Consider the following 27,564-nt stretch of genomic DNA (forward strand, 5'->3'; position numbering starts at 1 on the left):
ATATAAGTTTTCAAATTGTATGAAATATATACCAATAGGTCGTTATTAACCTTTAGGTAGTGGTTTTCTTCATGAAGTCTGGTCGCTTCCATACACATACAGATTTTCAAAGATGATCAAGAACTTTATCTGAATGGAGAGGAATGCACTGAGACGCCAGATCATTCACTAATGTGTAGGCACATACAGTTACACGGTTCATGCAACAAACACCGACCAAATATGGCTTGCGTGTTGCAAGGCACACCAGTTCCTGCTATCATCCCCACGTTCAAGTTCTTGGAAAATGGTAGTTATTTGATGCTCAATAATGAAGATTGTTCTGGGTTAATTAAAAGTATTCATTTTATCGTAACAGTAAATGAACGGGTTATTTGCTGCAGAAATGTTCTATTTCCTCCCACACATGAACATAGGGAGTTTTCAATCTGGCCACAAATACCAACCTTGGGAGCACATTTCAACGGCATGGCAAGAATAAGAGCTCTTTTGTCTCAGAGAGAGGTGGCCTTGAGTTCGGCCCGTAAAACTTTCGTGCTTCACATAGCGAACACCCGTACAGAGGTGCAGACCCTTTTAAATACAGATTCGACTTTGCATTTCAGCAAGATTACCCATTCATTTCCATGCAGCAGGAGGCCCATAGGAATGAAGGTGCAATTTGCGATTAGCAATTACCTCATCGCAAATTACGAATTTTTCCGACGGTGCAGGGGTGTCTCAAGAACACCCTGCTGCACCCCTGAAAAAGAAATTTGGGGTCATATGGCGCACATAAATTTTGAAAACATTCCTTTACCTCAAAAACGATTTTCAACTCATAATTTGAAAACACTGCACATGGGGAAATGACTTAAAATGTCCTTAAGACACATAAAAGCATTTTTTGATTGCCTTTGCAGCATGTTTCAGTCACCTTTAACATGCCTATGTAACGGAAACATTCAAAATCTAAATTTGCCATGCACAGGTGGGAGCATATTTACAAGCAATTTGCTCCACAGACAAACTTCTTACATTGAAATGGGAAAAATAACATCAGAGACTCTCAATTACCTTATAAAGAAGCAGACACCATTATGTCCTTCTCATCAATATTAAAACCATTGCTTTTTCTCAAAACGATTTACAAGTCATAATTTGAAAACACTCCACAACTCCTATGCACATAAAAGCCCTGTCAGTACTAATACTTCACATTTTCTCCAATTACAATTTCTCAAAGAAACAAAATCTATTTGTGAAACACTTGAGACAAAGCAACATTTGAAAAACACAACTTTCTTCATAATTTTCTCCTTAAAGCACACTATTTTCTATCTAAATTAAAGAAATTTTTTCTCACCTTAGCAAATACTTTGAGTTTCAAAACAGTCTCAGAAACACACCAATTTGTCTTCAGCAGAGCAAAAGGTATGCACTCCAGAGTCTGCAGCTATCAAAAGCACAGAAATGCTGTAATTCCTCACACAGATCTCTCATGTCACCCAATCAAAACTCTTCCCTCACTTTTTTTCAAAGCAAAACCCTTCCCCCCTCTGCCCCCTCTCTGCTTTTTCTGCATAGCAACCACCTCTTGCAAGACCTCTCACACAACAATGTTGCAATTGAACTCTGAACTCTCAGTGCACCTGCATATCCAATGCAATCTATCATTTAATGATTTTTTCTTCGCCACTCAAAATACATCTTTCAACAAACTCATCCATGCACACTAACTTTCTGTTTTCAGCAATCAAAATCCACCAATCACTCTTACTGCTTCATTAACACAGAAACTCCTCAGTTTTTTTCATTTTACACTCTCATTTTTTCAACTGCCATTTCATTGCCACACTTCATCTGACTGCAGGAGAACCTTCTCTCGCCATGTTTTCTGTCTGGATTGTTGGACATAGCTACATCTATTGGGCTCAAAGGTACGCTGAAAACAGGAATTTGCCTAACCTCAATTTACAAGATGTGGAAATTAAGTGGTTTGGCCACAGAGGATTAAAATGTCACCAATTGATACCATTGGTGAAAACCTTTATGCATTTGCCAAAACCTGACCTGTTAATTGTGCACTGTGGAGGTAATGATTTGGGCACTTTGACTGGGGTAGGTCTGGAAATGCTTTTAAAGGACACCTTTGAGCAATTGATGGCACTTTTTCCTCAGACTGCCTTGGTATATTCAAATATATGCCAAAGACAGAAATGGAGGTGGTCGAACCAATTTTGTCCACAAATTGAGAAATCGAGGAAGCATGTAAACAAATCTGTTTCAGCTTACATGAGAGACCATGGAATGGGCTCCCTGTACAACAATAACTTGCGTTACTACATGCAAGATATCTACAGAGCAGATGGAGTTCACTTCTCAGATGAGGGCAACAGAGTTTTCACTCTGAATTTAAGACTGTGCATTGGTACCTACTTATAAGTACCTAAATGTACCATAAACCCAAAAGCTCTTCTCAGAGCTACCCTACATCTGATCACTCACAATTATTATTTTACTCTAACTTTTTTCACTAATTTTCAAGAAAGTACGCTCCCCAGACCGCTTCCCGGTTCGCGAACCGGGCGCACTCCACGCAAAAAAACTAAAAAAACGGTATATTTTTTTTTTGCCCTGCGAGACCCTTTCAAAGCCTCTACATCAAACCTAGGGGGTCAGGGAGGATCTACTATGCCCCCTTATGGTCATTTGCCCCTTCGCTTTGGCCTCCTCTTGTCTCTCGATCCTACCGAGAGACAAGATGGCGGCCGCTACGGACTGTTTGGAATGTTTACAGACGCCGAAAAACCAATCAGCTTCGCAAACCTCCGTAACGCGAAAAGTACGCGAAGCGGAGCGCTGTTACAGATATATATCTTTTTTTGAACGTTAATTTCTCAAAATCCACTAGAGCACATATATTGAGACCTAGCAAAGGCACATCGGGCTACCAGTCCCTACAATTTTGCCAAGTTTCGTGCAAATCCATTCAGCCGTTCGATTATTATTATTTTTATTTTTTTTGCCCCGCGGGGCCCTTTTAAAACCTCCACATCAAACGTAGGGGGTCACCGAGGATCTACTATTCCCCCTTATGGTCATTTGCCCCTTCGCTTTGGCCTCCTCTTGTCTCTCGATCCTACCGAGAGACAAGATGGCGGCCGCTACGGACTGTTTGGAATGTTGACAGACGCCGGAGAACCAATCAGCTTCGCAAACCTCCGTAACGCGAAAAGTACGCGAAGCGGAGCGCTGTTACAGATATATATCTTTTTTTGAACGTTAATTTCTCAAAATCCACTAGAGCACATATATTGAGACCTAGCAAAGGCACATCGGGCTACCAGTCCCTAATATTTTGCCAAGTTTCGTGCAAATCCATTCAGCCGTTCGATTATTATTATTATTTTTTTTTTTGGCCCGCGGGGCCCTTTTAAAACCTCCACATCAAACGTAGGGGGTCACCGAGGATCTACTATTCCCCCTTATGGTCATTTGCCCCTTCGCTTTGGCCTCCTCTTGTCTCTCGATCCTACCGAGAGACAAGATGGCGGCCGCTACGGACTGTTTGGAATGTTGACAGACGCCGGAGAACCAATCAGCTTCGCTTCACAAAGCTCCGTTGCGCGAAAAGTACGCGTCCTGGGCCGCTGCCAGGTCCGCTGTTACAGATATATATCTTTTTTTAAACGTTAATTTCTCAAAATCCACTGGAGCACATATATTGAGACCTACAAAAGGCACATCGGGCTACCAGTCCCTACAATTTTGCCAAGTTTCGTGCAAATCCATTCAGCCGTTCGGGCTAAAAGTGAGGCCAACCGCCCTATGGAAATTAACATGGGAAAAACGCGTTTTGGGACCCCCTTTTTTCTCGGCCCCCCCTTGACGAACCCCCCCAAAATTTTCAGGGGCTGCTCAGAAAAAAAATGTGCCATTTTCCTGAAAATTTCAGCCAATTCCGTCCAAAAACGCCAAAGTTATTAGACATAGAATTTTCAAAAAACCCATAGAGAAAAAATCCTAACTATATATACCTACTGGCGACCGCCAGTAGGTAATATATATATATATATATATATACTTTAAATCTTAATATTAATATTAATATATTAAATATTATATATTTTAATTATATATTATAAATTATATATATATATATATATATATATATATATATATCACTTCTTTCTTATATATATATATATATATTCACAGAAAAAACCATAGGTTATAGACCATATATAGTTAGGAATTAGCATTTACAAAACCTTGAAAATTCACTGAAAAAACCATAGGTTATAGACCATATATAGTTAGGAAATAGCATTTAGAAAACCTTATTTTACTCACACAAAACCATTGAAATTCCATATATAGTTAGTTGCACTAACTATATATCGCGCACCTGCAATCCACTGCTGATGATGTCACATATTACATCATTCATGACATGGTCAGTGACATCACTGATGACATCACTGATGACATCTCAAATGACATCACTGATGACATCACTGATGACATCTCATTTGACATTACTGATCACATCACTGATGACATCATTCATGTGATGATACAATGAACCTCTTCAGACTCTAATATAACCTTAGATACACTCAGTGTAAACAGACACTCACAGACTGTCACTCATCCATGGAGTTACTCACACACCTAGTCAGTCTTGCAAAGAATCAATCACACCTCGATTTCCTCAACTATATAGTTATACACACCTTACTTATTGGAACATATAATAACACATATTTACTCTGTTATACAATCCCTGATACAAGTTCACAATAATCCATACAGCCACTCACACATTCACTGGCTCTTATGCACAGTTATTTATATATGTCAACTATCACATGTACTGTGTTTTACATATGTACTTACTTTGACATGTAGCACTGAGATATCCATTCACTCACCAATACACTCATGCACACAGTCAACCGCCCATACAGATGTTTCCACATGCACTTTTGAACCCATACATCTAGTGAATCAACTGCTCACACATCTATGCACAGAGTCATACACCTCCCAGACACCCACACACACACTCAGTCTCCCATACAAATACTTGGGCAACTAATCAATAACCCATATAGTTAGTCATATAGCTAATGATCAACACATGCATCAGATTACAAAACAACAGACACAATGATGCACAATTTAAAACAGTTTAGTCACTAACCCATGCACTCAGTGAGACACATTTAATCACTCACTTATACAGTCAGTCATGCACCTACTAAATCCTTCATCCAGACACTTATACATCCACTCATTCTTCAATATGTAAGACATATTTTAACTTTACAGAAGCATACAGTCACTGGATGTTGTCATCAGTGATGTCATCAGTGATGTCATTTGAGATGTCATCAGTGATGTCATCAGTGATGTCACTGACCATGTCATGAATGATGTAATATGTGACATCATCAGCAGTGGATTGCAGGTGCGCGATATATAGTTAGTGCAACTAACTATATATGGAATTTCAATGGTTTTGTGTGAGTAAAATAAGGTTTTCTAAATGCTATTTCCTAACTATATATGGTCTATAACCTATGGTTTTTTCAGTGAATTTTCAAGGTTTTGTAAATGCTAATTCCTAACTATATATGGTCTATAACCTATGGTTTTTTCTGTGAATTTCATTGGTTTTTTAACAGCTAATATCTGTAGCTGTAAAATGTATTCTTCTTTAAATCCAAAAATATATTTTATATGTTTATGAATAATTTTTTTTTAAAATATTTTTTTTTCTTCGTTCCCGCTTCGCGAATCGGGAAGCTTCCCGTTAGCTGACCTTGATGCCGCGAAATAGACCGCGAGCCGGTAAACGTTTCTTTACCGCAAGTGCCGCGTTAGAAAACAACATCGTGACGCCTCCCGTCCGCATGACGTTCCACGTTGTCGCTTGATACGTCATATGACGTGCTACGTTAGCAAACTGGTACGCGAAGCGAGTGCCAAAGCGCAGGTTTCTGGAAGCAAACCGGGAGGCCCTGCAAAGCGCTTAACGTAAACACAGCAAGTCATGTGACTTGGTAATAACACTTTTCATTGGTTCATTTCACTTTTGGTTTCCTAATGATGTAAGACTAGGTCATATAATCTAAAATGAACACTTTTGATTGGTTGAGAACTCTTGTTTTTCCCAAATGATGAAAATCCCTCCTTCTTTCCTCACTCTGACTTTCATCATTGTGAGAGAAAGACCCTTTGTGATCACTGAGCAATGGCTTCTTTAGTAGCTTCAGCTGGTGCTTCCCCACCACCTCCACCACATCCAAGGAAGAGTGGACCACCTGCTCAAGTTGTAATTCAACAAGAAGAAGAAGAAGAGGAACAGGAGGACGAGCACGAAGAGAGGCAGTTTTTGCCTGAGCAGCCCAAGACGTCTCACCGGAAAGAAAACTTCATTTGGCAATTTTTTAAAATTCCCAAAGGTCAGAAAAAAGTAAATGCAAGATACGTAACTTGCCTTATATGTCAAGATAGACTGTCCAGAGGGACCGACAAAAAATACAGTTTCGGAAACTACACAATGCATCGCCATATGACTAGGTGGCATCCTAACAACTACAGTGCTGCACAGTTTCGGAACGACCTAGATAATCTCCCTATTATGGCCAGAAGATCTGTTGTACCGGAAGTAACGGGACCAGAGGGCAGGGAGATGGTGCCAAATATACAAATGAGATTTGGTGAAGTAAAACACACCTGCGTATTTTGCGATGGATTCATTTCCTACGGAGAAAGAAGCATCACTCTGATCAACAGAGCTATTGACTATCATATGCAAGTTTGTCCGAAACGCCCAAAATAATAAATACTTCTTTTTTTTGTTTTGTTGCTCCTGTTGAGCCCTTTACAATGAATCGTTTTCATTGCCCCCTCCAAGAAAAACCCAAAAAAATATAAAACTGTTCCGAAAAATTCAAAAACAGTAAAAAAATGTTCAGAAAAATAAAAAAAAAAGTTCTTTTCAGAACTACCTCCCCGTTATTAAAAAATTGGTACAATATTTGGAACTGTGCCAACCTCTATTTCTCTTAGTTCGCTTCCTAGTTCGCTCGCTGGTACGCGAACTGGAAGCGAACCAAAAACAGTAAGTATAAGGGAAGGAAACACACACTTATGTTAAAAGAAAGACAGCTATAGGGGAGTAAACTAGAGATACTATTACCCATAATCCACTACTGATGATGTCACATATTACATCATTCATGACATGCTCAGTGACATCATCAGCAGAGGATTGCGGGTTTTTTGGCAACATGCCTTATCCACGGTTTAATAACGCTGCCTTTTGCTTTATATAAGTTTTCAAATTGTATGAAATATATACCAATAGGTCTTTATGAACCTTTAGGTAGTGCTTTTGTTCATGAGGTCTGGTCGCTTCCATACACATACAGATGTTTCAAAGATGATCAAGAAGTTTATCTGAATGGAGAGGAATGCACTGAGACGCCAGATCATTCACTAATGTGTAGGCACATACAGTTACACGATTCATGCAACAAACACCGACCAAATATGGCTTGCGTGTTGCAAGGCACGCCAGTTCCTGCTATCATCCCCACGTTCAAGTTGTTGGAAAATGGTAGTTATTTGATGCTCAATAATGAAGATTGTTCTGAGTTAATTAAAAAGTATTCCTTTTATCGTAACAGTAAGTGAACGGGTTATTTGCTGCAGAAATGTTCTATTTCCTCCCACACATGAACATAGGGAGTTTTCAATCTGGCCACAAATACCAACCTTGGGACACGTTTCAACGGCATGACAAGAATAAGAGCTCTTTTGTCTCAGAGAGAGGTGGCCTTGAGTTCGGCCCGTGAAACTTTTGTACTTCACATAGCGAACACCCGTACACAGGTTTGCCTTTCAATTTCAGCAACATGTTTCCGACTATCTTTAACGCATCCTCCACAAAATCCCTGGCACACTTTTTTAAAGTTGTTACCAGTGGTCTCGTGACTTCATTTGAGAAAATCTTTGGAGTCATCCCTGCTCCCTTTCATTCCATTTTCTCCACTCTGGTTCGTGGATTGCATTTTTACTTGCATTACCAGCGGACGCTCTTGTGCTTTTTTACATTTTTAAATATGGATGTCCCTCCTATGCAACCTCCGACCCTGCAGCTGCTGACACTGTTCCGCAATCGCATGCTAGAATATTATGGCACAATGCCGTTGGCGATATTAAGCACGGCATATGGATTATCTTTTCGGTTCTCCTACTTCACCTGTGTCCAGCCTGTATTTCACTGCCTGACCTGTGATTTCGATTGGGCCATTGATTTGTGTCTCTGCGGACCGGTTTCTCCTGACGTCGACTTTAATCAGCTGATGACTCCTATCATTACTCACGAGTTGATTTGTCCTGGCGAAAGGATTATGGCTGTGGCATTGATGCATGGACTACTTGGTCCCTGGAATTTACTGGCGGCAGCACAGTCTTTCTTGGAACACAGCTTTCTTGAAAACCCACCGAGCTGTCCTCTGATGGTGATAGAGGATCCGGTGCTGGGAGAGCACGTATGTTCTTTTCCGCTTTTAAATTGGATGGCTGAACTGTTTTCGGATGAAGACGGTGACTTCCTATTGGAGGCTGTTGCAGCTTATTTTGCATACACAGTTATGTCATAGACCTTTTTCATGTTTGATATGCTGAGTACTAGCATTTCATTGACAATTCATTGACTTACTTGTCAAGTTTTTATTATTTACCTTGCCTATTGGCTTAAGACTCGATAAAGTACTTGGCTGTTTTATTTTTCTTTAGCATTGAATTTTCCTAGTTTTTAATGCTTTACCTTGCGGACCGTCCACATATAAACTTGCAATCTGCTCTCATGAGATGGCACTTCTATTATCTTATTCAGTTCGTTTCCGGATCATGAGGAGGTGTCATCTAGGTCCTGGATATCTTTACACCGTGTTAAGTTAGCATGGGCTCATTACCGGTTTAAACGCCATTTTTCCTTTTTTGCAACTTCTGCACACGACACTTAGTTGTTGCTTTAGCTTTCCACCTAGTAGTTCATCGTGGTTTACATGAGAATAATATGTTATTGGTCTACTATCTGCTTTACTTGTTAAACTATATCTGTACAGCGAGTGCTAAAGTTTCAAGAACAACACGATACAGAATTGTTATGAGGTCTGATCTCCACGACTTCATACTCATAACATAAGTGCAACTTCTGCCAATTCTGGGCATGAGGCGGGTTTTATATTGCTTTGCCGAACACACATACACAACAGTTGATGCGGTTCACATGAAGAGAGAGCTGGTGTATGCTGATGTGATTCCTTCAAATCTAAGACACTAAAGTATGGACACGCCCTAAACCAACACAAAGAGACCTTCTTAGCAAATAATATAATATGTGTATTAGGGAGGGTGAGATATAAGCAGCCGCGGGCCGTGGAGGGAGTTACGATGGGGCAGGGAGGCGGGGAGGGGGAGAAGCAGGGTGGAGCCCTCTCTACCTTGCCCCTCCCCCTCCCCACCTCCCTGCCCCACCGTAACTCCCTCCACGGCCCGCGGCTGCTTATAAGTGTTGCTAACTCTTATTCATTTACAGCATGTTAACATACTGTCACCATTCGCTTTTTATGTACTAGTAACTATGCTGGTAATTTTGCTACTGATAATATGTGTACTTGTATTCTCCACCCTGCTTCTCCCCCTCCCCGCCTCCCTGCCTCACCGTAACTCCCTCCACGGCCCGCGGCTGCTTATAAGTGTTGCTAACTCTTATTCATTTACAGCATGTTAACATACTATCACCATTCACTTTTTATGTACTAGTAACTATGCTGGTAATTTTGCTACTGATAATATGTGTACTTTTATTATCTAAGGTACTACGCCTGAGAAGACGGCATTAGTAAATAAACATTTCAAATACACATGTGTTCTTCTTAACTCCATGTTCTGGTTTCTAAGAAATATATAACGACCGACTGTTCATGAGTTCCACGTATCCTGAGGTACTATAAGTTCATATTCTGGATTGTCTAAACATTGAGAGTTTGTTATATCCAATGTGACACTGTACCTAGCTTGCTAAATAGTTTTTGATTACTAACGTGAGTTTTGGGACACCCTAATTCGCCGAGGTTCCAATCCTCTGTCCACAGTTCTGTGTGAGAACAGAAACCCTGCGACAGGGGCACCCCCGACCCTTGCTGGAGCTTCATCACACTTGCGATACAACTCCAGCAATGCGCCACCTTTACGGCACAGATACATCACGCATCTGTGCTGTTTTTGCCCCATGATGCGCCGCATTGTAAATGCAGCACACCATAGGTGACGGAACAGCGGCACAGAATGACTAACACATCCCTGGTGATGCGCCAGTCATCATAAATCTATCCCTATGCTTCTTATCTTGTTAGAGATGAACCGCCATATGTATCATAAAAGTTATTTGCATTTCCTAAATAGCGAACTTTAAGGAATAAATAGCGATTCTTTACCATTCCTAGTTTGCGATGAGCTATTTGCTAATTAGCCGAATGTAGCCCAATGAAGCCCAATGTAGCCCAAAGATGGCCGCCAGACACACAAAAAAACAAATGTAGCCCAAATATCAGCCAGATGTAGCCCAACTATAGCCCAGTGACAGAATGACCAATCAGCTTCGCAAACCTCCGTTACGCGAAGCGGAGCGCTGTTACAGATATATATCTTTTTTTGAACGTTAATTTCTCAAAATCCACTGGAGCACATATATTGAGACCTAGCAAAGGCACATCGGGCTACCAGTCCCTAATATTTTGCCAAGTTTCGTGCAAATCCATTCAGCCGTTCAATTATTATTTTTATTATTTTTTTTTGCCCCGCGGGGCCCTTTTAAAACCTCCACATCAAACCTAGGGGGTCAGCGAGGATCTACTATGCCCCCTTATAGTTATTTCCCCCTTTGTTTTGACCTCCTCTTGTCTCTCGATCCTACCGAGAGACAAGATGGCGGCCGCTACGGACTGTTTGGAATGTTGACAGACGCCGGAGAACCAATCAGCTTCGCTTCACAAAGCTCCGTTGCGCGAAAAGTCCGCGAACCAGAGCGCTAACCGGTCCGCTGTTACAGATATATATCTTTTTTTAAACGTTAATTTCTCAAAATCCACTGGAGCACATATATTGAGACCTACAAAAGGCACATCGGGCTACCAGTCCCTACAATTTTGCCAAGTTTCGTGCAAATCCATTCAGCCGTTCGGGCTAAAAGTGAGGCCAACCGCCCTATGGAAAACTCAATGTTAAAAACACGTTTTGGGACCCCCCTTTTTTCTCGGCCCCCACTGGACGAACCCCCCCCCAAATTTTCAAGGGCTGCTCAGAAACAAAATGTGCCATTTTCCTGAAAATTTCAGCCGATTCCGTCCACAAACGCCAAAGTTATTAGACATAGAATTTTCAAAAAACCCATAGAGAAAAAATCCTAACTATATATACCTACTGGCGACCGCCAGTAGGTAATATATATATGAAGAATCTTGTCGCATAGAACCGCAAACAGCAAACAGTTCAAACAGTTCAGATACTCAGCAACAAAGAGCCGACCCAAAAGGTGCTGTTGAACGGTGTCTTTATTTCATAAAAGCCAGCGCTGCCGCCATGACGCGTTTCGCCTCCAGGGAGGCTTGATCACATGACAAACTGCGTGCATCAAGCCCGGCCATTTAAAGTGACAATGCATTACCTCGTGTCATAGAAATGGAAAAAATATTCCACACAAATACAAAACTTTGCTGCAAATATCAACAGCGGAAAAAGAAAGGATGAAGCCCATGTGAGCTACCTTGATTCAAGATAAAGCAATATACATATTTACAATCAATTATGTATCTCAATTCACAAAAATACACGGTAGAAACATGTAAAAAATTGCAAAACTTGATCAATATACACACTAAAATTATTATGTACATGATAAATTAATTCATCTATGTAAAATCTAAAGTGTAAACATCCCAAAAACTTTTTTCGCCATAGATAGAAAAATAAAGTATTTACAAATAGTGCAAATAGTACAAATCCAAGTAGCAGCAAGAGTAATGACACGCAAAATATGTATTCTTAAATTAGGCCCCAGTGGGCAAGTCACTGTAATAGTCATAGGCATTAAAGTGCATATATAAAGTGCAAAAGTGCAAAGAAATATTCATTAGTGATTCCAAGATTAAAATCAAACAGTTGTATACTGGGTTTAAAAAGAGAAAATTTCATCATATATACATCTAGTAGCAGATAGGAACGAATTGGCAGGAAACAATTTAAAACATACTCAGCAAATGCTCAAAAAGTATGATCAGAACTTGCTCAAATATCCGGACAGGCATGAATAAACAAAAAATGGGGACTAAAGACAAGTGTAAAGGTCTTCCCTGTCATTGAGGCCATTAGGATTCTTGGTATTTAATTCCAGAATGTATCTGGTCTCAAGGAGACCGAGCTTTGCCTCACGGTCCCCACCTCTCCTTGACGCCTCAACACAATCAATTAAGAAAAATGTAAGTGAATCTGGGACCCCTGAATGCTTGTCCTGAAAATGCCTGGCAACCGGATAGTTTTGGTCGTGACCCAAAATTGCACGTATGTGTTGGAGTATTCTTTTGTGGGCGGGCAGCTTAGTGCTGCCCACATACTGTAGCCCACAAGGGCACTCCAACACATAAACGGCGTATTCCGTTTTACATGTAAGCCACTTGGAAATGGCAGTAGGATGCTCAAAAAAAGGACTTTTGAAGTGTGTCCTATTGCTGCCAAAACAGCAGGCCTTGCACTGGGGGCAGATCTTAAAGCCCTTCTTCAGCGCTGACCAGGTAGCTGAAACCTTGGGTTCTAGAGTGTTGCTTACCAGGGCTTTAGACATTGAAGGGGATCTTCTGAAAGTCAGGGTTGGCTTAAACTCCACCAAGTGCCCAATCACAGGGTCACTGAGAACCAAATTCCAATTTCTGTTGATAATTTTTCGAAGAGCCCCATGTTGTCTATTAAACGTTAGAATAGCCCTGGGGGAACACCTTTGAGCATCTTTGGTCACATCATTAGTCAAATGAGCAATCTTAGTTCTTGGTATCAATGCCTCCTGCCTGCTCAAGGAATTAGAACGTGCGATTGCATTAGCCAAAATTTCAGTGGAATAGCCCCTAGTCAGGAAGCGTAATCTGCAAGCTTCTTGCGCAGCCGCGCATTCGGCATTAGTACTGCAGATTCTCTTAATTCGCAGCATTTCCCCAAAGGGAATACTGCGAATTAGATGTGCTGGATGTTGGCTATGGGAGTGCAGGATGGTGTTTCCTGCACTCGGCTTCCTGTAAAGTCTGGTATTTAGACTAGTGCCATCTACCACAACCTCAACGTCTAAGAAACAGATAGATTCAGTGCTAAAGTTCGCTGTGAAATTAAGATTGATGCTATTCAGGTTAATCAAATCAACAAACCTTTTGGCCTCATTTACATCACCCCTCCAAATCAAGAAAACATCGTCAATGTAACGCAAATATAACAAAATGTTGTCAGTAAATAAATCATGGTGCTGCCCGACTAGGACCTGTTCCTCCCATAGCCCAACGTGGAGACACGCGTAGCTAGGTGAGAAACAGGCCCCCATCGCCACACCTCTGACCTGATGATAGATTACGCCATTGAAAATGAAAAAGTTTTGTTCCAGGCATATTCTGGTCATGTCCACCAGCATTTTATTGTGTGCCGTAGGGAGGGGTAAATCTTTGTTCAAATAGTAGGCCAAGGCTTTGAGTCCATCCTCATGTCTGATTGAGGTATAAAGGGATGAAACATCCAAAGTCACAAGAACCATGTTGTCCTCCCACATGAAGTTTTCAATCTTGGCAAGAAAATCAAAAGAATCCTTGACATAGGAAGGAAGATCTTTGACATGGCTTTGTAAAAAAAAGTCGATATATTTGGACACATTTTCTAGAGAACTGTCAATGGCCGAAATAATCGGACGGCCGGGTGGTACATGGTTGTCCTTATGAATCTTGGGGAGTAAATACCAAGAAGGAATAACAGGATAATCCTTCTTAAGGTATTTGAATTCCTCATGTGTGAGCAAACCCGCACTTCTCCACACCTGTAGTTTTTGATGTTGTGTGGTCCACGCATTCTTGACAATCTGTAAATTACTTTTCCGATAACAGGATATATCGTTCAATTGAGAGTCCGCCTCTTGTATGTACATATCCCTGGGCCACAAAACCACATTACCGCCTTTATCGGCCTGTTTGACGATAACATCAATATCAATCAATCAATATATATATATATCAGTCCAAACAGGGTAGCCCCAAATAGAAGAGACCGCAGGTCGATACTCAGCCGGTACTTTATTGATGAACTGCTGCAAACAGAATAAAAAACAAAGCTTCATCTCTTGATTTTGCCAGACGCGTTTCGGGTAATGAATCCCTTTCTCAATGGCATGGACTGCATCACACTGGATAATTTTGCGCACAGATTTAAACTCTCAGGGACAACCCCAGTGGGTGGGGCCAACCGCATGGCCCCATGGTCCTTGTAGTGCCGCAAATGTATTCCTCTAGTGAGTCTCCTGTGTTCTGCCACTTAGTCCCAACATTTAAACCCCAGTGGGTTGATGCAAAAGTTCGTTATTTTTAAAAAGTTGCATGTTTCACGCTGATCATCACGGCAACGAACCTCCCGTAAACAGCATGACGCCGGTTGACGCCAATGCGGGCCCGCTTCGCGGTGGGTCTCTTCTGCGGCTGGGCTTCAGCCGCTCAAATCAGTCCAAACAGGGTAGCCCCAAATAGAAGAGACCGCAGTTCGATACCCAGCCGGTACTTTATTGATGAACTGCTGCAAACAGAATAAAAAACAAAGCTGCATCTCTTGATTTTGCCAGGCGCGTTTCGGGTAATGAATCCCTTTCTCAATGGCGTGGACTGCATCACACTGGATAATTTTGCGCACAGATTTAAACTCTCAGGGACAACCCCAGTGGGTGGGGCCAACCGCATGGCCTCATGGTCCTTGTAGTGCCGCAATTGTATTCCTCTAGTGAGTCTCCTGTGTTCTGCCACTTAGTCCCAACATTTAAACCCCAGTGGGTTGATGCAAAAGTTCGTTATTTTTAAAAAGTTGCATGTTTCACGCTGATCATCACGGCAACGAACCTCCCATAAACAGCATGACGCCGGTTGACGCCAATGCGGGCCCGCTTCGCGGTGGGTCTCTTCTGCGGCTGGGCTCCAGCCGCTCAAATCAGTACAAACAGGGTAGCCCCAAATAGAAGAGACCACAGGTCGATACTCAGCTGGTACTTTATTGATGAACTGCTGCAAACAGAATAAAAAACAAAGCTGCATCTCTTGATTTTGCCAGACGCGTTTCGGGTAATGAATCCCTTTCTCAATGGCATGGCCGGGTCACACTGGATAATTTTGCGCACAGATTTAAACTCTCAGGGACAACCCCAGTGGGTGGGGCCAACCGCATGGCCCCATGGTCCTTGTAGTGCCGCAATTGTATTCCTCTAGTGAGTGTCCTGTGTTCTGCCACTTAGTCCCAACATTTAAACCCCAGTGGGTTGATGCAAAAGTTCGTTTTTTTTAAAAAGTTGCATGTTTCACGCTGATCATCATGGCAACGAACCTCCCATAAACAGCATGACGCCGGTTGACACCAATGCGGGCCCGCTACGCGGTGGGTCTCTTCTGCGGCTGGGCTCCAGCCGCTCAAATCAGTCCAAACAGGGTAGCCCCAAATAGAAGAGACCGCAGTTCGATACCCAGCCGGTACTTTATTGATGAACTGCTGCAAACAGAATAAAAAACAAAGCTGCATCTCTTGATTTTGCCAGACGCGTTTCGGGTAATGAATCCCTTTCTCAATGGCGTGCACTGCATCACACTGGATAATTTTGCGCACAGATTTAAACTTTTAGGGACAACCCCAGTGGGTGGAGCCAACCGCATGGCCTCATGGTCCTTGTAGTGCCGCAATTGTATTCCTCTAGTGAGTCTCCTGTGTTCTGCCACTTAGTCCCAACATTTAAACCCCAGTGGGTTGATGCAAAAGTTCGTTATTTTTAAAACGTTGCATGTTTCACGCTGATCATCACGGCAACGAACCTTCCGTAAACAGCATGACGCCGGTTGACGCCAATGCGGGCCCGCTTCGCGGTGGGTCTCTTCTGCGACTGGGCTCCAGCCGCTCAAATCAGTCCAAACAGGGTAGCCCCAAATAGAAGAGACCACAGGTCGATACTCAGCCGGTACTTTATTGATGAACTGCTGCAAAAAGAATAAAAAACAAAGCTGCATCTCTTGATTTTGCCAGACGCGTTTCGGGTAATGAATCCCTTTCTCAATGGCGTGGACTGCATCACACTGGATAATTTTGCGCACAGGTTTAAACTCTCAGGGACAACCCCAGTGGGTGGGGCCAACCGCATGGCCCCATGGTCCTTGTAGTGCCGCAAGTGTATTCCTCTAGTGAGTCTCCTGTGTTCTGCCACCAGAGACAAAAGAGCCCAAATGTAGCACAGATATCACCCAGATGTAGCCCACATGTAGCCCAATGACAGAAGTGTGCAAACACTTTTTATTTTTTGTATTTTTGCAGTTTTATATAGTGCAGACTTGTCAGGTATTGGAGTGCTTTACGTGAGCATTGGTTACATCACACAAGAACAAATTCATTTTGGTTTTAGACATGGGGGGATTAAATGATTTGACCAGAATCACAGAATGTCGAGCTGAAGCAGAAATTCCAACCTGGTTCCCCAGTTGCAAAGTCTGCAGCTCTGGAAGTAACACCACATCCGCTCCCCTAAGTGCAACATTTAATCAAGTGGTAAACAGGATAAAAAAAAACATAAAGATAACAAATAATTTAAAAGTGCTTTATCGCTATTTGAAAACACAGAAAATATGTTAATTTTTTTAGAGCAATAACCATAATTTTGATGCAAATAAGACACTCTCATATATGTAATTTCTAAAGGAAATGCTCTAGGTATTACAGTTTTGATTACATCAAGATGACATCAGGCGTTTCACACTCTTGTAATAAATATAGAATGTTAGCAATCTAGTTGGTCATTAGGATACTGTTGAAAGGCAGCGGCCAGAGGCACAGACTCTGAAAATTGAAGGCAGGTAGGAGGGTGCAGAGGAAAGAATTTGACCACACTGGGCATGCAGGAAGGGCAGTGGCCGCACAACAGACTATGGAGGGCAATGGAAAGGGGGGAGGGGCAACACAAATACAAGACTGGCAAGAGATGCTGTGGCAATATAATAGACCATTGGGGGCAGAAGGAAGAGGCAGTGGTAGTACAATCATACATGCCAACAGACCCTATTCAGCCAGGAAACGTCCAATGTTTTTAAGCCCAAATGGGCCTTATTTGATCTGTCTCCTCTCTACAATCTCCTCTTTTTCAATGTAAGTCCCTCTTACCAAGTTGAAAATGTTAGCAAGTATGATACATTGGATCATGGAAGGCAAGAGGAATTGGGGTAGGGACATGGACTCGGAAAACAGAGGACAGGAGGGACATGGAGAGGTGCACCAAACTGACCCTACAAGGCAGGCATCAGGGTTTGCAGCAGCACAATACACCGCACATGGCATGCGGGACTGGAGTGCAGCACAACAATCCATAGAATGCAATGGGGAGGGGACAGGACCACGCACATGGACAACAGAGAACAGAGGGGAAAGAGGCAATGGTAGCTAGCTGACCATAATGGACAGACAGAGAGAAAGCTGCAGCATAACGGAGCATAAAGGGCAGAAGGGACGGATCAGGGGCATTACAATGGAACAGGCAAGCAAAGAGGGAGGCAATAGGGATCTGCACATGGAAACAGAGGGCTGGGGGTAAGGGGCAGGTCAGGAGCAGCAAGGTGACCTTGGAGGTCAGGCAGGTTGGGCACTATAAGCAATACACACCATGGAGAGAAACAGTGAGACTATAAAGGCATACACACAGACCATGGAGGGAAGGTGGGAGGGGGTCAGGGGCAGCTAGCTGACCACCCAGGGAAGGTGGGAGGGGCCTTGGCAGCACAAAAGGCCATGCATGGTAAGCAGGAGTGTTAGTGGCAGCACAATGGCTATGATGGGCAAGAAGGAGGGTGCAGGGGCATGCACAAAGGACCATGGAGGTCAGAAGGGAGGGTCAGAACCCGGACACAGACAAGAGAGTTCAGGGGAAGGGGCCTCACAACAGACCACAGGGCAGGCAGGAGGAGGAGTTACAGCACTACAGACCAGAGAGGGCAGAAGGGTGTGGTAGTAAAATGGACCATGGGGGTCAGGAGGAAGGGGATAGGGGCATGGAATGTGCACAGGCAGGGTGGGGGTGGCAGGGACAGGTTACAGTCATCTGACAATGCTAGGCAGGTGTGAATGGAGGGGCAGCTCAACAGAACATTCAGAGTCGATAGGAGTGGCAGGTCCATGGAACATGGTGGGCAAAAAGGATGGAGCAGGGGCATGCACACAGACATCGGAGGGCAGGGGGAAGGAGAATAGGGGCAGCAAGCTAAGCACCGAGGCTAAGCAGGAGGTCAATGATCGGGCATAGAATTGAGCAATGGAGAGCAGGAGGAGTGGACTGGTACATCATGCTAAATGGAGGGCAGTGGCAGCACATCAGACCATGCATGGCAGGAAGGAGGAGGCTAGTCCATGGATTCAGACAACAGAGGATAGGGAGGAGGTGGATGGGGCAACAAGCTAACTGTTCAGAGAAGGTAGGAAGGGCAGTGGCAGAACAACTGCCACACAGGGCTGTAATAAGGGAGCAGGGACATGGACTTGGACAATGAATGGCTAGGTGGAAGGAAGGCAGGAGCAGCAAGCCTGGGTGGGGGCAGCACAATGCCAGGCCCTGCTTCTAACCCCCGCCATCCATTGTGATATGCATCTTACTTAACGTTAAAATAAAACTAGAAATTTGCTGAAAAAACTAAGATTACAGGGACAGTATAGTTAGACTCAGATTTCACTCATACACAACCAGCGAAATTCAGCAGCTATAGTTACCTGAGCTAACTATAACTTACGCCCCCGCAATGTACTGCTAATGACCTCAGACATTACATACTTCATGACATGGTCAGTTACATCACTCATGACATCACTCATGACATCTCAAATGAGCTGTGAATGGAACGAAACTATAATCGCTAGAACTTTATTTAGGGATAGTGTGTGTATATTAACACCCCCCCTTTTTTTCTTTCGAGTAAAAACCATTATAATACGCTACGTACTAAGATTTATATGGCTGATAACCTTTCACTTTAAAGTAATGTGTAGTCCATTGTTTATGTTGATGTTTGCAATCTTAAGTATGTGTATTATGAATAAGTCACATTGACGAACATAAAGGTATGGTGGTCACGAGGCAAGATATGCTGAAATGAAATAGTGTGCATATTAACACTTGTTTTCTTTTCTTTATTGTATCAATTCCTGAACCAGGCCAATATGGACGCCAGCTTTTTGGATTAAAGTAATATGTAGTCCTTTTTTAATGTTGGCAACTTTAGGCATTTGTACATTTAAATATGGATGCTACAATGATGTCTTGTGTCATTATCAAGGTTCGGACGAGCCGAAACGCGTGGATCACGTCCTTTGCAGATTAAATACTTCCAAACTACAACCTGAGTGCTGATTCCTTTCTTGTAAGAGTGAGAGGAGATTAAATACATATATATAAAATTCACTGAAAAAAACAGATTTTTCACAGACATTATAGTTAGAAATTAGCATTTAGAAAACCTCAGAAATTCACTGAAAAAAACACAGGTTTCATGGACGTCAGTTAGTTGGACATTTCACTCATACAAAACAAGAGAAATTCTGCCATTATAGTTATTTCTGCTAACTATAACTTGCGCACCCGCAATGCACTGCTGATGATGTCACATATTACATCATTCATCACATGGTCAGTGACATCACTTATGACATCACTGATGACATCTTAAATGAAATCACTCATGAGATCATCCAGTGAATGTGGTTTAGTTTTAAATCTAAATATGTATATTATATATACCAATTTGTATTGAAGATTGAGTGGATATATAACTGTCTGGATGGAGGATTTAGTAGCAGATGGTCAAGAAAAAAGCCTTTGCACATACTGTTGATAATAGTGCTACATAAGTGACCATGTAGAATGTAACAAATGAGGACGCTCCAGATGTACTTGCCACAACAGGTGAGGGGTTCAAAGCAGGTCACCTCATTTTCTCCTGAGCAAGATTGAGAGGATGTGTGGTCCAGAGATGCTGGTACATAGAAGCAGTGCCACAAGAGTATTTTTTTTCAATGCCTCTTGACAGGACTCAGTCACAAATTTTGCACGTCACCTTTATATCATTTACTTTTTTCTCTCCAGGTGGAAGAGTGAAGAATTTCCACACAACAGATTCTGGCCTCTGTGGACGTCGTGCCTCCTGCAAGACTTCTTCAGAAGATACTTCCTCCTGCTGCTGCTGCTGTCCAGATGCCATTTTGTTTGATATTTTTTTTTAAAACACCGAAAAAAACCAAGCAAAAAGGGTTCTTGTAGGAAAGAGATGTCTCTCTAAAGATGCTCCAACAAGAATGATTAAAATGGGTGGGATCCTTCAAGAGTTACAGTGAGAAATGTTAAGGACCAATGAAATCTTTTTTTTTTTAGGTCACATGGGATCCGCACACTCGGCGCTCACAAAGCACTCACCCGATGCGACTTCACAAAAATATATTTAAAAATATTATAAGTTTATTATAAGTACAAATATAATATTTTTATGAAAATCTTAGATAATCTCTTGCCCTAATATGTATGTTAAAAAACATACATATCATTTTAGAACATACATATTTTTTGCGGAAGTCGCACACCCAGCACGTATATGACGTCACGCGGGAACCGCCACCGCGCAAGCGTCGCGTACCATAATGCGCTTGTGTCGGGAATGCACGAGAGCTTGAGTCGCGGACTGGTCGTATACCAATCGTGCTCATCACGTAATATTAAATGTATATGATGTAACTGAAAATCACGCAGCCGTCGCACACAGTACGTGAATCATTCACGGCCTTTCTAAAATGGTGGCTAGAAACCGCGCACCCAAAGTGATGTGTATGCTTGGGGTGCGCGACTCCAATAAAAAAATGGAAAAAAAGAAAATATAAATATATTAAAATAAAAAAATAAAACAAAAAAAGTAAACAATATTTCAGTTTGATTATTTTATATTTTTTTGCAATTTTCAGAAAAATATATAATAATATTTAATGAATAAAATATTTATGAATAAAGTTAAAAAATTGTAGAAAATCAGTACAAAAAATAGGTATAACTACTATTACACTTAAAAATTAGCATTTAAAAAAGCTTTGAAATTCACTGAAAAAACCATAGGTTTCAGAGACGTTATAGTTAGAAATTAGCATCTAAAAAACCTTTTAAATTCATAGAAAAAAACATAGGTTTCAGGGGTGTTATAGTTAGCTGGACATTTCACTCATACAAAAGCATAGAAATTCCTCCGTTATAGTTAGTTCTGCTAACTATAACTATTGCATCCGCAATGCACTCCTGAGGATGTCACATATTACATCATTCATGACATGGTCAGTGACATCACTGATTACATCTCAAATGACATCACTGATGACATCATCCACATGAAAATCTGATACATCTCATCATACACTAGTATAACCTTTCATTACTCTCTGTAAAATACAGAGTACCATATTTGAAACCATTGACACATCAATATCAGTTACTACATACACATTCACTGATTCCTAAGTCTACACACACAACTACCCATTCGACAACAGAATCACTTATAAATGCAGTCACTAATTAATAGAACACTATCAAATGTACTTATACACATATATAGACATTGAAACATCCGCAGTCATCTTAGTCGGTTATGCAGTCATCCTACTCACTCATGAAAAAATTAATCACACTTACATTTACTCACTTACACAATTATACACACAACACTTCATTTATTCAAACACATAGTAACTCATAGTTAATATGTAAAAAAATCACCATTACAAGTATACACTCATTCATATAGTTACTCTCACAATTAATGACATATACTTTTCTCAGTTCATGAATCTTTATTCGAATTCCAGGAATTCATAAAAGCACAATTCACAAATACACAATAGTATTAAAATCCTTTAAGAAATGATAGACAATTCATTTGATACACCATAATAAAACATCAAACGGTTAGGCAAGGTTTCCATAGAATTTAAGGAGTCGCGGATTATTCATCATCTTACGAGCTCGAGTGGCAATTCTCAAAAAAGTGCAAGTGCGAGAGACTATTTCTTCATTTTCTAAAGAAAGCAACATCTGATAAGACTGTCCCAAGGAAACAGGTCTGTGTTTTTTTTTTTAAAAATGGGGTTAAAAGCCATTTCACATATTTTAGATAATATTTACAGAAAAAAAATGCAAATCAGTTTGTGCGCTCACTCCGTCACAGGGACATGGTGTATTTACAAGATTTGGCCCGTAGCCTAAAGGAAAACATAACAGAAATTTTACAGTTCCTGCTGTCAGTCGAAATAAGAGGCTCCTTTCCCAATTAGTCATTGGCAGAGTAATATATATATTGGTAAAAGATGCCTATACGATTCCATGCACATGTAACTAAGAACGGAAGATTTCCTAGATTCCGTACTGATCCTTTCTGAATTGTAGAGTGTGCAAAGTGCATTTTTCAGCTCATTCTTGTGGAGCGAATCGGCTCTACTTGGGTCTAGAAAGAGACTTCCTTTATCAATACTACATAAACTCTGATAGACCCTCGAGAGCCAGGGAATGTCCATTCCTCCCTCACATTTAGGACAATCCCTTATAATGTCTTGCGTTAAGGATGCAGATTTATTCTTCCAAACTGAGAGCCAAAATAGATCAGGACTGGCACTGATAAAATCACAAATTAAATTTAAATTAAGTTCCCTATGGCAAATGTACTGAGAAGTAGAGATTGGAACACCCAGCAGCTTCCTACAAAACCAATTTTCTTCCTGCTGGATGCGATGACTCTTTGCCAACCCACATATAACAGCTCCATATGTAGCTACTGGAACGCATTGCAATCTAAAAATTGTTAAAATAGGTGAAATAGCGCCAGTTTTCTTCGGGCGGGGGAGACTTAAAATAGAATTGATGGCCTTTGAGAACTTGCTCATGGAGTGGGCCACATGCCCAGTCCACGAGCCGTTCGCAGCAAAGACCATCCCTAGATAGGGAAAAGTACCAGTAGAAATTAGTCTATTGTTCCCTACCAATATAGAATTAAGCTGACGTTTCCCTGGTCCACATGACATGATAAAGAATTTTTTTAAATTAACACGTAGATCCAGATCGTCCATATACTCAACAAATATTTTAAGCAAAGTGCGCAAAGAGTTAGGCGTGCGACCTATAAGGACCGCATCATCTGCGTATAAGAGCACTGGTAATGGTTTTCCATTAAGTATCGGGACGTCTGGAGTTGACACTTTCACGGAATTATTCAGCCCATTTATATAAATAATAAAAAGCAGGGGTTCTAAAATGAACCCCTGTCTAACTCCCCTTCCTACCCTGATGGCTCCCGAGACCTCACCACCCATGCTAATCCTGACTTGTGCCTTGAGATCTCTGTGCAGATATGCCAAAAAGTATACCAAAGACTCATCCAAGCCATAATCCAAAAAAATGGACCAGAGTTTAGACCTATTCACTAAATTGATAGTGGATGATAAGTCCATAAAGGCCAAATAAATTGGGGAAGGTCGGGCAATGGTATATTTACTAATAACCAAGTTAAGATTTAAACACTGTTCAGTTGTTCCCACCTTACTTCGAAAACCCAATTGGCATGGCTCTAGTATGCCGCTTTCCTCTGTCCATTTTAAGATACTATTGTATATGATTCGACCCAGGATCTTTAATGTATTATCGAGCAAGGAGATGGTTCTATAGTTAATAGGTTCCGATCTGTCCCCTTTTTTGTAAATTGGGACGATGGCGCTCGTGGCCCAGGTACTAGGCATAGGGGCTTGGGGTAGTTTATTAAAAACATTCAAGAGAAGTGGGGCCCTAAACTCTGGTTTCCATTTAATTAGATCTATAGGAAGCCCGTGAGGGCCAGGAACCTTATTACCAAGGCTCCATGCAATTGCCTTTTCTACCTCTAATAATGTAATTTGCAGGCAACATGGTTGGCCCTGCACATAATGATCTGAATCATGAAGCGGGGTGGCATACATTTTGGAGAAGTGGTTCTCCCAAGACTCACTGGAAATGGTACAGCTGACAGGTGTTAATTGCTGGCCCATATTGCGCAAATCCCTAACTGCGGACCAGAAAATATTTCCCTTCTTTCCCCCAGCTGACTCTGATAATGCTTCCCAGGGTTCGTTGAGGAGAACACCCTTTTGCTTACTAATCGCACTATTGTACCTCTTCCTGGCTATTCTTACATCTATGCGGTTCCTTGGTTTAGAAGTTAGAGCCTTACATAGATTCCTATTAGCCTCTGAGCATTCATGATCAAACCACCTTGGTTCTTTCCTGGCCTGAAAAAGTGGTACAGACAAAAGGGATTTAATCGCTGAACAAAGTTTGGTAAAGTCTTCAAATACCCTCGAGTGTAAACCTTCAGTTAGTAAACATGAGGTGATTAGATGCATGTGCCCCTCTAACAGGGTCTGAAGTAATTTACCACTATCAAACCCCCTCCATTTCAGTCCTAGTTTGTCTGTTGAGGGAATTAAATCCCTAGCCCCACAAAAAGTAGTGTACACGGGCCGATCTGCTAATCTTAATATCACTTTAAGAGTGTTATGATCCCCAAAATCTGTTACATGAACCTCAGCGGTCAGTAGACGATCTGCGAGGCTGGGGGAAACACAAAGAAAATCAATTGTTGAAAAGCAGTCCCTGCCTCTGAATGTAGGTGCTTGCTGTTATGTTGAAGAGTAAATGGATTCAATGGCAGCAATATCCATTACATTAGTAAGGATGTGCTGACTCAGAAAAGTATCTAACTCCAAGCCCCTTCGTACAGCGGGATCCGCGTATGGTGTATTCATACCATGGAGTTTGGTTGGGAGTTTGGCATTAAAATCCCCACCTAGAAAGATCCCAATAGACTCATCTAAACCTTGCTGTTTGTCTAAGTTGGAAATATTACTAAAAAGCTCAATAAAATTCCTATTTGGAACAGAATAAAAATCGTTATTATAAAAATGAATTAGATAAAATGGGACTCGCCTTTTACATTTCAGTATTTGAATATTGGGACAATTGGTGGGTATAACCTTAATATTCCCTCCAGATGCTATACTAATCCCAATAAACAAACCCCCAGACGCACAGCCGAAGTCAGGCTTAGGTGCAGATAAATTGAAACAATGAAATCCTTCTATATGTAGATCATGTGTGGCCCATGTTTCCTGGAACATTATGACATCTTGCTCAGATATCATATGCAACCAATTGGCATCGTCTAACCTTGGTTCGAGGCCTGCAACGTTCCAACTCAAAACATTGAGGTCAGAATCAATTTTGCCTCTCTTAGAGTTATGAACAATGTTAGACATGTCAGTACGAGCAGTTGGTGTGGGTCCTATAACACCCTCTACCTGTAATTGATGGTCCGCTGACGCAAGTAATTTCATGTTCTTTAATTCCTGGCCATCTTGCTGCTCCAACTGGATGGGTGGTTAAGAGCCTAATGTATCCACTAATATATTTCCCACACATTCATTGACATTGATCATCCTACACAATTGTCAATCCTGTATGTCAAGGTCTTAAAGGGCCTGAAACCTATTGCTGTCATGTAAGGAAAGGGGTACATTGCTTTACATAAGCATGTTTGGGTTTATAGAAAAAACCCAAGGGTAATGTACTGATACCGGTGTTAGGTGATACAAATTGCTCCAGAATGCCTAATATCTGTCGGACCATTTGGGGTTTACGGAAAATGATTATGACGCAATCGCCACCAATACTCTTAGGTGAGTGGCCAACCCACCCTACCTGTCTCACCATAAGGATTTCATGCATATCTGAAGCATGGAATCTTTTATGTTTATTCAGCCAATCAACAGATTTGTTACATAACTCTGTCCAAGACTCCCTCTGGTCCCTAGCAAGTTGTGGAACTCCAGCTAGAACCAGCACATATGGGCAAGAACTCGGGGGTAAATTCAAAATATCATCATTTGCTTTTGTACAATTGTCTCCCATATGGTTAGTAATAGTTGTGCCTCTACTAAAATGTGATACTTCTGGACCAGCAATTATACCAGGTAGCGGGCGTCTGGGGCGACTGTCATTCCCCGGGTTTGTATGAATGATATCAATAGTTCTGGGTATATTTTGGGCCAGGCTTACACCAGGGTAGGACTGAGACGGATGAGAGGGATGAGGATTAGTATAATCCCTACGTGCACTACAAGAATTGGCTGTTGTGATATCCTTATACGCCAATGGTGGATGTGTCGTATCCAGCATACAATTTGTAGAGTTTGGTACTGTCAAACTGACCCTCCCCCTATTAACAGTTAAGCAATGCACTTTAGCGTCACTAAAATTGTCCACTTTAGAGTCAATTCTGTTGAGTCTTCCCCAAAGTAGTTCAAAGTTCTTGTTAATCTCCACTTTAAGTTGGGATAGGGCAGATTTTAATATTTTCTCCGCCGCATTTGCTAACAAAGTTCCCACGTTAGAGCTGATATCACCTCCTGCCACATGTTTGTTTAGGATTACATCAGTCTGTGTACCCATGGAGAGAGAGACCAAGTCTGGGTTGGCATCATCATTTGAAATAGCGACTGTAGGGTTTGCTTTGTTGTTAAGAGCAGGGCGCTTAGCTTTTGAAGTTTCCCGAGTGCGCTCTATTCTCTTCCTTTTGCTGACTGATGCTTTTGTTTTAGTACTCCCACTACTTTTGGCCGCCTGCGCCCTAGTATTAATACATGACGTCCCTGTTGCTACGGCAGTGGATGAACCACCCTCCACAACAACCTGTGGGCTAGAAACAACATTCACATCAGATACCTGAGATGTACATACAATGCCTGAATCATGTAAGGGCAAACAGGACTGCAATAAAGCCGGATCCAGGGACAAGCGGCATTCAGCAGTTTGACTTTCATGGGTTAACAAAGATTCTGCCCTCAAAAGGAAGGCGTCCAAAGTACCCACAACTCCTTTCTTTTTACTCATGTTGGAAGAGATGAAAGAAAACACTAGCCCCGCCCACTAGATGAAGATGCAATCAGAGAAAAATAAAATTTAATAGTAACTTGCCAATAAACAAATTAGATCCTTCACAGTACCTTAATATTCCTTTGCGGAGCGGCAAATGTTAAGGGGTGGCCCAGCCCAGCCTTCCCCGGTCTCTGACGGGTGCGGACGGGCCCTCCCATGGCCAGGGCTTCGCCCAGGCAGCGCCCGGGCACGCCCGCACGCGTCCCGCGCCGCGG

The sequence above is a fragment of the Lissotriton helveticus genome, chromosome 3_2 (genome assembly GCF_964261635.1).
Source record: "Lissotriton helveticus chromosome 3_2, aLisHel1.1, whole genome shotgun sequence".
Lineage (NCBI taxonomy): Eukaryota > Metazoa > Chordata > Amphibia > Caudata > Salamandridae > Lissotriton > Lissotriton helveticus.